A 16,088-nucleotide genomic window follows, 5' to 3' on the forward strand; every position below is an offset into this window, starting at 1 on the left:
GTGCCTTGGTATATGGGAGGTTCCCTGCCACTCACGTCATACCAGTGGGTGCAGCATATATTGCTTGAGATGTATGTGCTCCATATGTTAGGCCACCGTGCCACCTAGCAATCAGTAGTGGAATCAATAACCTCTCCTACTTTTGGTAAACGTGAGCTCTAATTCTGGTTTAATAATCAGTTTTCTGATAGAATGTGAGGCCTTGTTCTTTCTCTCAACCTGCTTGCAGAAAATATTTCACTTGGGAAAATGCAAGAGACAGAAATTCCACATCCTGTGATATATATTCAGTGGTTGCTACTAATTGGTTTTAAAACCTTCCTTCAGCAGTTAAGTTACAAACACGAGAAAATCTGTAGATGCTAGAAACCCAAAGCAGGCCTGAATGAAGGGTCTTGGCCGAGAATATCGTCTGTTTACTCTTTTCCACAGAAGCAGCCTGGCCCGCTGAGTTCCTCCAGCATTTTGTGTTTGTTGCTTCAGCAATTACTCTCCAGTATTATTGTTCACAGCAACCCTGCAGCTGTGAAAGAGTACCTGTGGCTAAGCCTGTTGAAGTGACTGATGTCATAGTGGTCACAGTGGAGAGGCCCATTCTCACTCCCTCTGGTGCCTTGTTTGATGAAACAAATGAACCACAAGGCTGTGGTTATAACCTCATTTACCAGGCAGCAGTGAAGCAATGGAGATGAAATTTGACTGTCTGCAGCAACCATTCCTGACCTTTTCTGAATGAAAGCCCCACATGTTCACACGGAGCAAAATACACACCACTTGGTAACATCTGATGTCACCTCAAGCTGCTCCTTTTCACAAGTTGGAACTATTGTAGAGATTCCTATTGGTTGCCAATGACTCTGGTCAGGGCAACTGGTGTTCTGAATGTATTTTTGTGAATTTTGTAACCTCAAATTATTAAGGCACGTGATTGAACACTAACAAATTTCTACAGATGTACTATTTGAAAGTGTCTAGACAGGTTGCATCATGGTCTAGTAGAGCAATTTGAACGTGCATGAATGTAGGAAGTTGTGGAAACTAGAGCATTTTGCCTAATGCTTCACAGGCACATCCCTCCTCAGCACTGATAGCATCTACAGAAGGAGCTGCTTCAAGAAGACTACATTCCGTCATCAAAGCTCTCCACCATCTTCTAACAGCTACCAACGGGAAACGTAAGCATGAACATATTAAGGTTTAAAAGCAGCTTCAGTCAAAAGCAGAGCAATACAAGACTACACCCACGATGGAAGGATTGAAACGTCATGTCTCTTCTTTCTAACGGGTGGGGGAGAGGGGAAAGAAAGGACTTTCCCAAAGGAAGTGTAAGGTGCTCCTTTCCTCCACTAGCCTATAGATCACCATTTGGCAAGGTGTAGCACCTGCTTAGCCCCCCAAATAGCGTCACATGAAGCCATGGGAGCAGGTGGTGGGATGGTCATATGAGCAGCTGGTGCATGTCACCTCCTGGTTACGTAACCACTGATGCCAGACAGACAATCTCTGAAGAGTGTTAGATAATGGTTAGGGTCATCCATCTTGGAAAGACACTGCCCAGAAGGCTTTCTCAAGCCACTTCTGTAGAAAAATTTGCCAAGAACAATCAAGTCATGGAAAGACCACCATCTCTTACAACATATGACATTGCACATAATGAACAAATGAACTTCTTTCTAAAAAAGATATTGATTTTTTTAAATGAAGGATTATATGGGGAAGAATCCAAAACTAGATGCTAGATAAAAACAAAACATGTTTGGGGTACTCATTAGCTCTGTCAGACAGAATAAACAATCTAAAGCATTACCTCTCTTTTTTATATGTAATATATTGAGCATAATTCTAAAGAATATTTTCAAAAACAGTAACGTTCTGCAGATGTTACACTTTTTCCAAATTATCCCCGGGTGTTGCTGACTTGGCTCCAAACAATTCTAACATAATTAGTTAGAGTTCACCACAGGTATAACTACTGATTTGAACTAGTACTTCCACTTATACAAGTCTTTTAAAATGCCACTAATTTTATTCCATGGGGATATTAGCAAAGAAAATTTATCACTGGACCATGAAAAGAAACGTTACGACAAATGACTAAAAGTTGTATAAAGAAGTAAACTGAAGAAGTGAAGTAGAGGGAGAGAAAGAGTGAATATGGAGAACAAATTCAGAAGGGGATTACACAGCTGAGAAATTGCATAGCTCGAGACACAGGAACTAGCCAATGGAGCATAGCGGACAAGGATTGTAAGATTGGAGAAATGTCAGGGGGTCACTGGGGGCAGGTGGTAATGGAGATGGAAATGGTAAGACCATGCTGGGATTTGAGAATGAGGATGAGAATTTTAAAACTGATTTGTTTCACAACATGGAAATAATATAAGTTAGTGAGCACAGATGTGATGGGCTTTATTATCTGCAATGATCTCTGAAAATTGGAATAAATTAGACCTTGATATATGACATGTCATTTGTTGGTTTATAAAGCCATTCCAAGTGGAACTAAAGATCTATTGGTTTGAAATTGTACATTTGGTGGGATAGAACCAGACTACAGCGCACAGTGAGGACTGCCGAGCGCATCATTGGAGCCTCCCTGCCCTCTATTGTGGACCTGTACTCTTCCAGGTTGAAGAAGAGGGCGGGGAACATCATAAAGGACTCGTCCCATCCTGCGCACGGACTGTTTGATCTGGTTCCGTCTGGTAGGCGCTTCAGATCCCTCCAGACTAAGACTAATAGGCATTGGAGAAGTTTTTTCCCTACTGCGGTCACTTTGCTGAACAGTTAACTGCCGGTTAACTGTCGGCTAACTATTACTTGAATTGCACTACCTGTATGTATAATCTATATTTTCATTTATATTTATCATTATTATTGTTATGAGCAGAGAGACAACATCTGCCGGAAGTAAATTCCTTGTATGTGCATAGGTACTTGGCGATTAAAGTCTGATTCTGATTTAAAGTTGAACGATGTAGAGCTCATTGAAGAAAACAGTATAACTGGCAAATGGGGAAACTCAGTGCTGTTATGAATGAAATAATTGGTATTGTTCCCATAAAATGATTGAATACCACTGTTTAGGTGTTTGCGGCCATGAGATTACATGATATTAATTATAGAAGCACACAATTTTGAGAGTGATTTTAACTTTGTGTACAGTGATGGCTGCTCAGTAATTTATGTATCTGACTGATTTGGCTTCCATGTGTGGACTTCTTCCAATGGTTCTTCAAACTGTTCCTTCTTGATGAAAGTGGACGTTTGGACTGGAAAGAGATCTACATACTGTACTTGGCTGACTGTGGCAGTCAGATTGGATGTAGATGAGGAGTTCAAGTCAAAAATAAAAGGCTGTAAGTGGTTGTGAGCATATGATCGAGAATGACAGTTTTCAAACGTTTTGGCTGACAGTTCTCTTTCCAGCTGGGTTTGCTTTACGATTTTTTCAACTGTTTAGCTTTTGTTCCACTCCAGAGATTTGATCACAAAATATCTTTTAAATCATTGAAGGAATATACAGTATAATTGTCTATAAATTGCGGTATCTCTTCTTAGATAAGATGCCATATAGAGGTCCCATCTGCACACTTCAGTGAATGCAATTGATATTGTGTAATTATTTGAAAGAAGGGCAAAAGAGTTATCTGTTGTGTCCTGGGTAAGATTTATTTTTCAATCAACATCACTAAAACAGATTATCTGCCTTTTATCACATTGCTGTTGTGGATACTTGGCGCGCACCAAAATTGAGAGTTAGGAGCATGGCTACTGGAATAGTAATCCCAAATCCTGCAATAATAACCTAGAGATAAGAAATGGAATTTCATCTGACAGCTGGGGAGTTTACATTCAATAAATAAGTAATCTGATATCACTAATGGTGCCAATGTGCCTTAGGAAAGGGCATCTGCTAACCTTATTCAGGTTGGTCCATGCAATTCCATCAGTTTAATTGACTTTTGAAGCCTATGATGTGACCCAAAAGACACCCAGTTCATGGGAATTAAGGATGAGCATCAAATGCCAGCTGTACCCATGTTCAGTGAAGGGCAATTCTATGGTTAGTTAAAACCGCTCAACACATCACAGGAATCAGCCTACCTAACATCAAGGACACATGCAGAAAGGTGCCGGAGATAGGTCAACGGATCCCACCCACCCTGCTAATGGACTGTTTGTTCCACGCCCATCAGGGAAGAGGCAATGCAGAGTATCCATGCCAGGATCACTGGACTAAAAGATAGTCTCATTCCCTAAAAGCAGATCAAGTATCGCACACTCTCTCTTTCCGACTTCTACATACTGATTAAGGAAACGTTCCTGAACAGATTTGAAGACTCTGTCCCATCTGGTCCTTTGAGTGTATGGGCGTTTCTTTTCGTATTTGCACAGTCTTTGTCTTTTGCACATTGGTTAAACACCCAAGTTGAGCAGTCTTTCATTGATTGTGTTATGGTTATTATTCTATGGATTTATTGAGTATGTCCACAAGAAAATGAATTTACTTTGAAATTTGAACTTTCACTGTGATTCTAGTTTTACCTCTGCATAACTGAATAGTCTGGTTTGCTTCTACATATCTGTGGATTGAATTTTAATAGATTTTACAGTAAGTTTAACTAGAGCAGAGTTTGCCTTTTTTCATACACACATTCTCTAATTCATACTTCTTTGCAATTATAGCTCATGTTGTATAGTCCAGGATTGCTCATCTGGGACTGAAGCTAAGGGACAGGGAGTGAATTCTGGATCATAAATCAAGCCAATGAATAGATCTTCACTTGCTTTCCTGATTATTATTTCATACAAAAGCTCTTCATTATATTAGTCAGAAATAAGAAAGCCCCAGCACTGTTCTATGTTCTGGTTTAAATATATTTTATAAGACCCAGGAGCAGAATTAGGCCATTCAGCCCATCTACCTGATCCACCATTCCATCACATCTTATCCCTCTCAACCCCATTCTCCTGCCTTCTCCCTGACTAACCAAAAACCTATTAATCTCTGTTTTAAATATATTCAATGACTTGGCCTCCACAGCTGTCCGTGGCAATAAATTCCACAGATTCACCAATCTCTGGCTAAAGAAATTTCTCCTCACCTCTGTTCTAAATGAACGTCCCTCTATTCTGAATCTGTGTTCTCTGGTCACAAATTCCCCCACTGTAGGAAACATCTTCTCCACATCCACTTTGTTTAGGCCTTTCAATAGTTTATAGGTTTTAATGTCATCCCCCCTCATTCTTCTAAACTCCAGTGAGTACAGGCCAGAGCTATCAAATGCTCTTCATGTGTTAATCCATTGATTCATGGAGTTATACTTGTGAACTTCCTCTGGACCCTCTCCAATGACAGCCCAACTTTTCTTAGATAATGGGCCCAAAACTGCTCACAATACTCCAAGTGCAGTCTAATCAATGCCTTTTATAGCCTCAACATCACATCCGTGCTTTTATATTCCAGTCCTCTCAAAATGAATGATAACTGCATTTGCCTTCCTTACTCAATCAGGCTCAATAAGCAAGTTATTTTGTAGGAAATCCTGTAGAAGGACTCTCAGGTCTCCTAGCACCTCTGATTTCTGAAACTTATCCCATTTAGAAAATAGCCTACACCTTTATTCTTTCTACCAAATTGCACGACCATACACTTCCCTAATCTGTATTCCATCTGACACTTCTTTGCACATTTTTCCCATTCTTCCAATCTGTCCAAGTCCTTCTGCAGAATCCCTGCTTCCTCAACACTACCTGCTCCTCCACCTATCTTTGTAACATCTGCAAACCTGGTCACTAAGCCATCAATTCCAATATATAGTATAGCTTGAAAAGAAGTGGTCCCCATACAGGCGACTGCAAAGCCCCGCTTTTCACCAGCATCCAACCAGAACAGGTCCCCTTTATTCTGACACTTCACCTCCTGCCAATCAGCCAATCTTCTATCTGTACTACTAACTTCCCTGTAATAGCATGACTCTTATCTTGTTAAGCAGCCTCATGTGTGGCTTCTTGTCAAATTCCAAGTAAACATTGACTGACTCTCCTTTGTCTATCTTGCCTGTTATTTCCTCAAAGAATTCCAGAAGATCTGTCAGGCAAGATTTCCATGCTGAAATCATGCTGGCCTACTTTATCATGTGTTTGCAAGTACCCTGAAATCTCATCCTTTATAATGAACTCCAATGTCTTTCCAACCATTGAAGTCAGGATAACTGGACCATAATTTCATTCCTTCTGCCTCCTTCCCTTCTTGGGGAATGGAGAGTCATTTGCAATTTTCCAGTCCTCCAGAACCATTCCAGAATCTAGTGATTTTTGAAAGATCAGTACTAATGCCTCACAGTCTCCTCAGCCAGCTATTTCAGAACACTAGGGTGTAGTCCATTTGGACAACCTTCAGACTTTCAGCCTCCCAAGCACCTTCTCCTTAGTAATAGCAATTATGCTCACGTCTGCCATTTCTTTGTTCCCCCATTACTACCTCTCCAGCATCATTTTCCAGCAGTCCAATATCCACTCTTGCCTTTCTTTTACTCTTTATATCTAAAAAATCTTTTGGTATCGTCTTTGATGTTGTTGGCTAGCTTCTTGCATTTTTCTCTCCTTAAGTTTTTTTTTCTGTTTTGCCTTCTGTTCATTTTTTTTTAAAATTCCCAAATCCTCTAACTTCCCACTAATTTTTGCTCTGTTACATGCTCTCTCTTTTGCTTTTATAACATATAACCATATAACGATTACAGCATGGAAACAGGCCATCTCAACCCTTCTAGTCCGTGCCGAATGCTTACTCTCACCTAGTCCCACCTACCTGCACTCAGCCCATAACCTTCCATTCCTTTCCTGTCCATATACCTATCCAATATATTTTTTTAAATGACAATATCGAACCTGCCTCTACCACTTCTACTGGAAGCTTGTTCCACGCAGCTATAGCTCTCTGAGTAAAGAAATTCCCCCTCGTGTTACCCCTAAACTTTTGCCCCTTAACTCTCAACTCATGTCCTCTTGTCTGAATTTCCCCTACTCTCAATGGAAAAAGCCTATCCACGTCAACTCTATCTATCCCTCTCATAATTTTAAATACCTCTATCAAGTCCCCCCTCAACCTTCTACACTCCAAAGAATAAAGACCTAACTTGCTCAACCTTTCTCTGTAACTTAGGTGCTGAAACTCAGGTAACATTTTAGTAAATCTCCTCTGTACTCTCTCTCTCTTTTATGCTGTCTTTGACTTCCTTTGTCAGCCACAGTTGCCTTATCATCTCCTTGGAATACTGCATCTTTGGGATGTATTTATACTGTCCTTCTGAATTGCCATAGAAACTCCAACCATTGCTATTTGGCCAACATCCCTGTTAGTGTTTTGTCCCTATCATTTTTGGCTAGCTCCTCTCTCATGTCTCTGTAATTCCCTTTACTCCATTATAAAACTGATACATCTGACTTTATCTTCTCCCTCTCAAATTGGAGGGTGAATTGTATCATATTATGATCACTATCTCCAAAGGGCTCCTTTCCTTTAAGTTCCCTAATCAAATTTGGTTCATTATATAACACCCAGTCCAGGATTGCCTTTCCCCTGGTGGACTAAACCACGGGCTATTCTATAAAGCCACCTCACAGGCATTCTTCAGATTCTCTCCCTTGAGATCCAGCACCAACCTGATTTACCCAATCTGTATGCATATTGAAACTCCACGTGACTATTGTAACATTACCCTGATTACCTGCCTTTTCTATTTCCCGTTGAAATTTATATCCCACATCCTGGCTATGGTTCAGGGGACTGTAATATAACTCCCATCAGGGTCTTTTTACCTTTGCAGTTTCTTAAACCTATCCACAAGGATTCTACATCTTCCGATCCCATGTCATTTCTTTCTAAGGATTTGATTTCATTTTTTTACCAACAGAGCCTCACCACTCCCTCCACCTACCTGCCTGCCCTTTCAATAGAAAGTGTATTCTTGGGTGTTACGCTCCTAACTATGATCTTTTTTTCAGCCATTACTCAGTGATGCCCACAATGTCATACCTGCCAATCTCTAACTATACTACAGGATCATCTACCTTATTTCATATACTGTGCGCATTCAACTATAATACCTTCAGTTCTGTATTCATCACCCTTTTCGATTTCACCCCCGTGTTACACTTCAACTCATCCCACTGACTGCAATTTTGCCTGTCCATCCTCACATTCTCATTACTCACTGAATCAACTTGTATACTAACTGCCTCTTCCTCAGCCATATCACTCTGGTTCCCATCCCCCTGCCAGATCAGTTTAAACCCTCCCCAACAGCTCTAGCAAACCTGCCCACAATGATACTGATTTCCCTCTTGGTTCAGGTGTAACCTGTCTGTTTTGTACCCGTCATACCATCCCCAGAAAAGATCCAAACCATCCAGAAATCTGAATAGCTGCCCCCTGCACCAATTCTTCAGCCAGTCATTCTTTTGTACTATATTCCTATTCCCACCCTAACTAACACATGGCACTGGGAGTAATCCAGAGATTACTACCTCGGAGGTCCAGTTCTTCAGCCTTTCCTATACTCACTGCACAGTGACATGATCCATTTATGTAAGATGTAATGCAAAATATTGCATTTATATGAGATCACATGATATCTTCTCTGGTTTCAAGGAAAGCAAAAACACTCCAATTTAAAACATAACTATTTACCAATGTTGACAACAGGCTTCTAAAGAATAATTAGTACTGTTCTTAAGATATGAAATTTTAAAGATCTCCAGAACAAAGCTACCACTTAATTCATTAGTACAATTACTTGAAATCTCTGCTTTCATCCTAGGTTTGTGAAACACAATATTTAGAAATATGTTAGTGCATCCTTGTGCTAATGTCAATGTTAATCTCAATCACTGTAATTAAATCAGAAATGTTTACAGCTATGGTGTATAAAATTACCTTTTAATGATGACAATCCAGACTATTGAGTATAACTTTTGTGTGAGCCAATGTATGAAGTCTCAGATTATGGCATTTTCATGAACTGTGCATTTTTTTCAAAGCAATTTGAAACCTCTTGTATGTTGTTCTATGTTACAAGAAACTACAGCAGCCTCTACAAAATGATTAGCTTTTATTTTAGCTTAGTAGTTAGGCATCTGAAAGAACCCTCACATTAACTGACCACAGTGGTTCTACACTCAGCGAGGAAGAATTTGCTGTGGAGTCTCAGTAGACCACTGTCCCCATGTTCTTAAGCACTGTCTGAATATGTTGCCAACCTAATGATTACCATTACTTTTATGCTGCTGCTAAAACATTAAAAGACGTCTGATAAGCATTTTAACTGCTCTTTTGCAGTAGAATGTAATTCTTGGAGAAAACATGGGAAAATTGAAGAGAGGGCATGTAGGATTTACTTCTGAATTTTGTAATCTTGTATGATGTGGAATGCAGCCAATGTCCCTATGTAGCAGTCTCCCCCTCTCAACATAGTGGATGAACGTGGCGGTGCAGGAGTTGCCAGTCAGCGTTGAAATCAACATGGTCTGCCTTCGGGACTTCAGTTCTGGAGTTTCCCTCGGGGTTTATTCCAGAAGCTTTCTCCGTAGTGGATAAGGCAGCAGAGGTGTGAGATCAAAGTTTCTCTTCTCCAAGATGAACAGCCAGTGACCGCTGACAAGCCCATCTGCCTGAAGCGACTGTTCTTCTTTGTGCCAGTAATCCACCTTTGCCCCTACTCTCTTCCACCAGGCTTGGTAGCAAAGTCACACATGAAGGCCAGGAGCTGGACTTGGTTATCAGCGCTATTTGAGATGCCTGCCTTTGGGAGCATTTAATAGTTAGTGGGAGCTTATCCCCACTATCAACTTGGCTGTAACAACCTTAAGGGAACTTTCACATTTCTGACTGGTCACCCTAAAGCTCTTTAAAGCCATTGATGAATTGATGGAATTTATGTGTATTATGAACTCATGGTCAACTTATAACATTTTTATTAGTACAGAAGTCAGTTTGGACACAGTGGGCAAAGTTGAGATTCACACAGTGTAGAAACAGGCCCTTCCACCCAACTTGTCAAGATGCATTTGCTCTCATTTGCTTCTAACCCTTTCTTATCTGAACCTTACAAATCTAAACCTTTCCTAACCCTAACTCTAACCATTTCCTATGCAATGTCAAGAGTTCTTTCAAGGGTAGATGAAGATAGGGCAGTGCCTATTGGCTCTATGGAATTTATCAAGGCCTTCAACAAGGTCCCACAGAGCAGGCTGGTCTGGGAGGCTAGATCCCATGGAGTCCAGGGAGAGTTAATAAGATGGATTAACATTGGCAGCAGAAGCTGAGAGGAGATCTGAAAGAAGTTTATAAGATTATTTAGGGTAGACAACTGGTATCTTAATCCCAGGGTCAAAATGGCTAATACTAGTAGGCACGTATTTAGGGTGAGAGGGAGTAAATTCAAAGAAGATGTGTGCAGCAAGTTTTTTTTACACAGAGTGTTGTGGATGCCTGGAATGTGCTGTCAGTGGTGGTGATGGAGGCAAATATCAGAATCAGAATCAGGGTTATCACCGGCATGTGATGTGAAATTTGTTAACACAGCAGCAGCAGTTCAATGCAGTACGTAATCTAACACAGAGAAATAATAATAATAATAAATAAAATTAAAAAATAATAATTATCAAGTAAATCAATTACATTTATTGCATAAATTTAAAAAAGTGCAAAAACAGAAATACCGTATATTTAAAAAAAGTGAGGTAGTGTCCAATGATTCAATGTCCATTTAGGAGTCAGATGGCAGAGGGGAAGAAGCTGTTCCTGAATCGCTGAGTGTGTGCCTTCAGGCTTCTGTATCTCCTACATGATGGTAACAGTGAGAAAAAGGCATGCCCTGGGTGCTGGAGGTCCTTAATAATGGACGCTGCCTTTCTGAGACACCGCTCCCTGAAGATGTCCTGGGTACTTTGTAGGCTAGTACCCAAGATGGAGCTGACTAGATTTACAGCCTTCTGCAGCTTCTTTTGGTCCTGTGCAGTAGCCCCTCCATACCTGACAGTGATGCAGCCTGTCGGAATGCTCTCCACGGTACAACTATAGAAGTTTTTGAGTGTATTTGTTGAAATGCCAAATCTCTTCAACCTCCTAATAAAGTATAGCTGCTGTCTTGCCTTCTTTATGACTACTTTGATATGTTGGGACCAAGTTAGGTCCTCAGAGATTTTGTCACCCAGGAACTTGAAGCTGCTCACTCTCTCCACTTCTGATCCCTCTATGAGGATTGGTACATGTTCCTTCGTCTTACCCTTCCTGAAGTCCACAATCAGCTCTTTCATCTTACTGACGGTGAGTGCCAGGTTGTTGCTGCGGCACCTCTCCACTAGTTAGCATATCTCACTCCTCTACGCCCTCTTGTCACCACCTGAGATTTTACCAACGATGGTTGTATCGTCAGCAAATTTAAAGATGATATTTGAGCTATGCCTAGCCACACAGTAATGTATATACTAATGCACTATATACTAACACACTAATGCAAAAATCTATCCAACCTTGTCTTAAATATATTTACTGAGGTAGCCTCCACTGCTTCATCGGGCAGAGAATTCCACAGATTCACCATCCTCTGGGAAAAGCAGATCCTCCTCATCTCTGTCCTAAATCTACTCCCCTGAATCTTGAGGCTATGTCCCCTAGTTCTAGTCTCACCTACCAGAGGAAACAACTTTCCTGCCTCTATCTTATCTGTCCTTTTCATAATTTTATATGTTTCTATAAGATCTCCTCTCATTCTTCTGAATTCCAGCGAGTACAGTCCCAGGCAACTCAATCTCTCCTCATAGTCTAACTCCCTCATCTCTGGAATCAACCTGGTGAACCTCCTCTGCACCGGAGGGAGACCAGAACTGCACACAGTACTCCAGGTGTGGCCTCACCAGTACCCTGTACAGTTGCAGCACAACCTCCCTGCTCTTAAATTCAATCCCTCTAGCAATGAAGGCCAACATTCCATTTGCCTTCTTGATAGCCTGCTGCACCTGCAAACCAACCTTTTTGCACAAACACTCCCAAGTCTCCCTGCATAGCAGTATGCTACAATTTTTTTACCATTTAGATAATAATCTGCTCTTTAATTTTTCCTTCCGAAGTGAATGACCTCACGTTTACCAACATGGTAGTCCATCTGCCAGACCCTTGTCCACTCACTCAACCTATCTATATCTCTCTTCTTTTAAGCAGATGTTGATAGATTCCTGATTAGTCAGGGCATGAAGGGATATAGGGAGAAGGCAGGAGACTGGAGACGAGAGGGAAAATGGATCAGCCATGATGAAATGGCGGAGCAGATTTGATGGGTCAAATAGCCTAACTCTGCTCGTATGTTTTATGCAAATGTTGCACACCATTCACTTTCTGATGGAAGACAACAGAGCTGATGGTTACATTCAATTTTCATAAGATGGCTGGATTTTCAGTTAATTCAATAAGTCTGCCTCAACAAATTTAATGTTGAATAATGTCAAACTAAATTCAAACTTGCTGCGTAGACCCCTTAAACTACACAAAATGATACTGAGTATAAAGTCAATGTTAATCTGATTTCCCTGTAACCTTTTGTCCTTAGATAGAAATTGAAGATATCTTTTAAGCTATGAGCTGAGGATTGTCTCTGGAAAACAATCCCTGGTAGCAGAAAGCTAATGGAAAATTTGGGAAGTGGGTGGGCTCAGTCAATCATTTGGCGCTATCCATATATCTATTTCATTAGAAATCTGACATCTAATATATTATTTTCAAGTTACATCTTTCAAAGCTGTCACAGCTGCCATTATATTTGGCATGTTTCAGTTCAAAATTGCAATCCTTCAGGCAAAAGATCTTGCAAACGGCAGTTAGTAGTCTGAGGTAATCAAACATGCTGGTGACTAAAAGTTAATGAATCGAGGACAATAACAATTGCCAATGCGACATCTTTAAGGAAACTGAGGGTCTGAAATGCTAAGTGGTTTTGGTTGAGGTAATCAGAAAAATCAGTCTAAACCAGATAAATTGAAAACAAAGACTTTCTGTAGGAAATGACTATCATATCAGCTCATTATGCTAAAGAGAAGTAAATTTTGATACACGTAGCAAACAAGAGCAGAAAGGAATAAAAAATATAAAACATACAACTAAAAATTTGATCAATAAACAAACTAGTGCTGATAGTGAAATTGAATAAATGGAATTCAAACAGTCAAGAACAGATCTAGTGCCAAAACTATTCTCAGCAATTGAAAACCAAAAATACTGCAGATGCTGGAAATCCTTTCTTAGTTTAGAAACATAGAAAACCTACAACACAATACAGGCCCTTCAGCCCACAAAGTTGCGCCGAACATGTCCCTACCTTAGAAATTACCTAGGGTTACCCATAGCCCTCTATTTTTCCAAGCTCCATGTACCTATCCAAAAATCTCTTAAAAGACATTATCGTATTTACTTCCACCACCGTTGCCGGCAGCCCATTCCATGCACTCACCACTCTCTGCATAAAAAACTTACCCCTGACATCTCCTCTGTACTTACTCCCAAACATCTTAAGCCTGTGCCCTCTTGTGGCAGCCATTTCAGCCCTGGGAAAAAGCCTCTGACTATCCACACGATCCAATGCCCCTCATCATCTTATACACCTCTATCAGGTCACCGCTCATCCTCCGTTGCTCCAAGGAGAAAAGGCCAAGTTCGCTCAACCTGTCTTCATAAGGCACGCTCTCCAATCCAGGCAACATCCTTGCAAGTCTCCTCTGCACCCTTTCTATGGCTTCCACATCCTTCCTGTAGTGAGGCGACCAGAATTGAGCACAGTACTCCAAGTGGGGTCTGACCAGGGTCCTATATAGCTGCAACATTATCTCTCGGCTCCTAAATTCAATTCCATGATTGATGAAGGCCAATACACCGTATGCCTCCTTTTCCACAGAGTCAACCTGTGCAACAGCTTTAAACGTCCTATGGACTCGGAACCCAAGTTCCCTCTGATCTTCCACACTGCTAAGAGTCTTATCATTAATACTATATTCTGCCTTCATATTTGACCTACCAAAATGAACCACCTCACACTTATCTGGGTTTGAACTCCATCTGCCACTTCTCAGCCCAGTTTTGCATCCTATCAATGTCCCGTTGTAACCTCTGACAGCCCTCCACACTATCCACTACAGCCTTTGTACACCACGGTTCCTGTACCCTACCATAACTTCCCTGTCTCATTGGAACGTACCTATGCAGAACTCCACACAAATATCCCCTGAACATCTGCCACATTTCTTCCATACTTTTCCCTGAGAACTTCTGTCCCCAATTTAAGCTTCCAAGTTCCTGCCTGATAGCCTCATAATTCCCCTTACTCCAATTAAACCCTTTTCTAACTTGTCTGTTCCTATCTCTCTCCAATGCTATAGTAAAGGAGATAGAGTTATGATCACTATCTCCCAAATGCTCTCCCACTGAGAGATCTGACAGCTGACCAGGTTCATTTCCCAATACCAAATCAAGTACAGTCTCTTTTCTTGTAGGCATATCTACATATTGTGTCAAGAAACCTTCCTGAACACACCTAACAAACTCCACCCCATCTAAACCCCTTACTGTAGGGAGATGCCAATCGATATTTGGGAAATTGAAATCTCCCACCATGACAACTCTGTTAATATTACACCTTTCCAGGATCTGTTTCCCTATCTGCTCCTCGATATCCCTGTTACTATTGGGCAGCCTATAAAAAACCCCCAGTAGAGTTATTGACCCCATCCTGTTCCTAACCTCCACACACAGAGACTCCATAGACAATCCCTCCATGGCGTCCACTTTTTCTGCAGCCATGACACTAACTCTGATCAACAGTGCCACGCCCCCGCCTCTAGTTTCTCCACAGATGCTGCCTGACCTGCTGAGTGCATTCAGTACTGCTGTTTTAATCAATGAAAATAAGGATGTAATGTTGAGACTTTATAAAGCACTGGCGAGACCTCACTTGGAGTACTGTGAGCAGTTTTGTATCCCTCATCTTAGAAAGAATGTGCTGAAGCTAGACAGGCTTCAAAGGAGGTTCACAAAAATCATTCCAGGATTGAATGGCTCGTCAAATGAAGAGCAGTTTCATGGCCCTGAGCCTGTAATCACTAGAATTTAGAAGAATGAGGAGTGGCCTCATTGAAACCTATAGAAAGGTGAAAGGCCTTGATAGAGTGGATGTGGAGAGGATGTTTCCTATAGTGGGAATGTCTTAGACCAGAGGATATAGCCTCAGAATAGAAGGGTGTCCTTTTAGAATGGAGATGAGGAGAAATCTCTTCAGCCAGAAAGTTGTGAATCTATGGAATTCGTTGCCACAGGCACCGTGGAGGCTGTCTATGTGTATATTTAAAGCAAAGGTTGAAACGCAAAAATCTCATCTTTGGAGCAAATACAGCAAAGACAGGTGAACTGGAGGAATAAGGAGTAGTCTGTACAGGAAGCAGATTGGGAGGAAATATAGACAAGATAGCTGTGAAAGTTTGTAGGCACGTATCTCTCCTGGTTCAAGAGATAGGATCATTTTAAAACAGGGGTTCTCCACTTGCAGTCCATGGCCCCTCGATTAATGATAAAGGATCATGGCATAAGAAAGGCTGGGGCCCCTATATTAGAGCTCTATTAATCTGGTTGCCAGGAGGAATTCATAACAGCAGCGGCACAATCTGATCAAAAACGTGGCAACCCCACACTAAAATGCTTTGTGGGATTTCCAAAAATCTGAATTATTGGTTCACCCACATACAAAAAAAATTAAATTAAAGATTTTTTCATAAACTCTCATATAATAAAGGGCATGAAAATTACAAAATTGATAATAAAATTATCAACCGGCAAGTAGCTTTGTGAATTAGAAATATCTCCAGTATTTTTTTCTATAGAAGCTCTGTCTCTCTTTGAAAAGCAATGATCTTAAATTTGAACCATCAATATGTCGATTGGCTTGAACAAGTAGTAACAACAATTTCTACATGCACCGTATAACTCTGTATCCGGTCAATTTGAATACAGAGTGTTTAACTAAGGTTGCTTTTCTTTCAGGTTT

Source organism: Hemitrygon akajei, chromosome 23 (genome assembly GCF_048418815.1).
Source record: "Hemitrygon akajei chromosome 23, sHemAka1.3, whole genome shotgun sequence".
Classification (NCBI taxonomy): Eukaryota; Metazoa; Chordata; class Chondrichthyes; order Myliobatiformes; family Dasyatidae; genus Hemitrygon; species Hemitrygon akajei.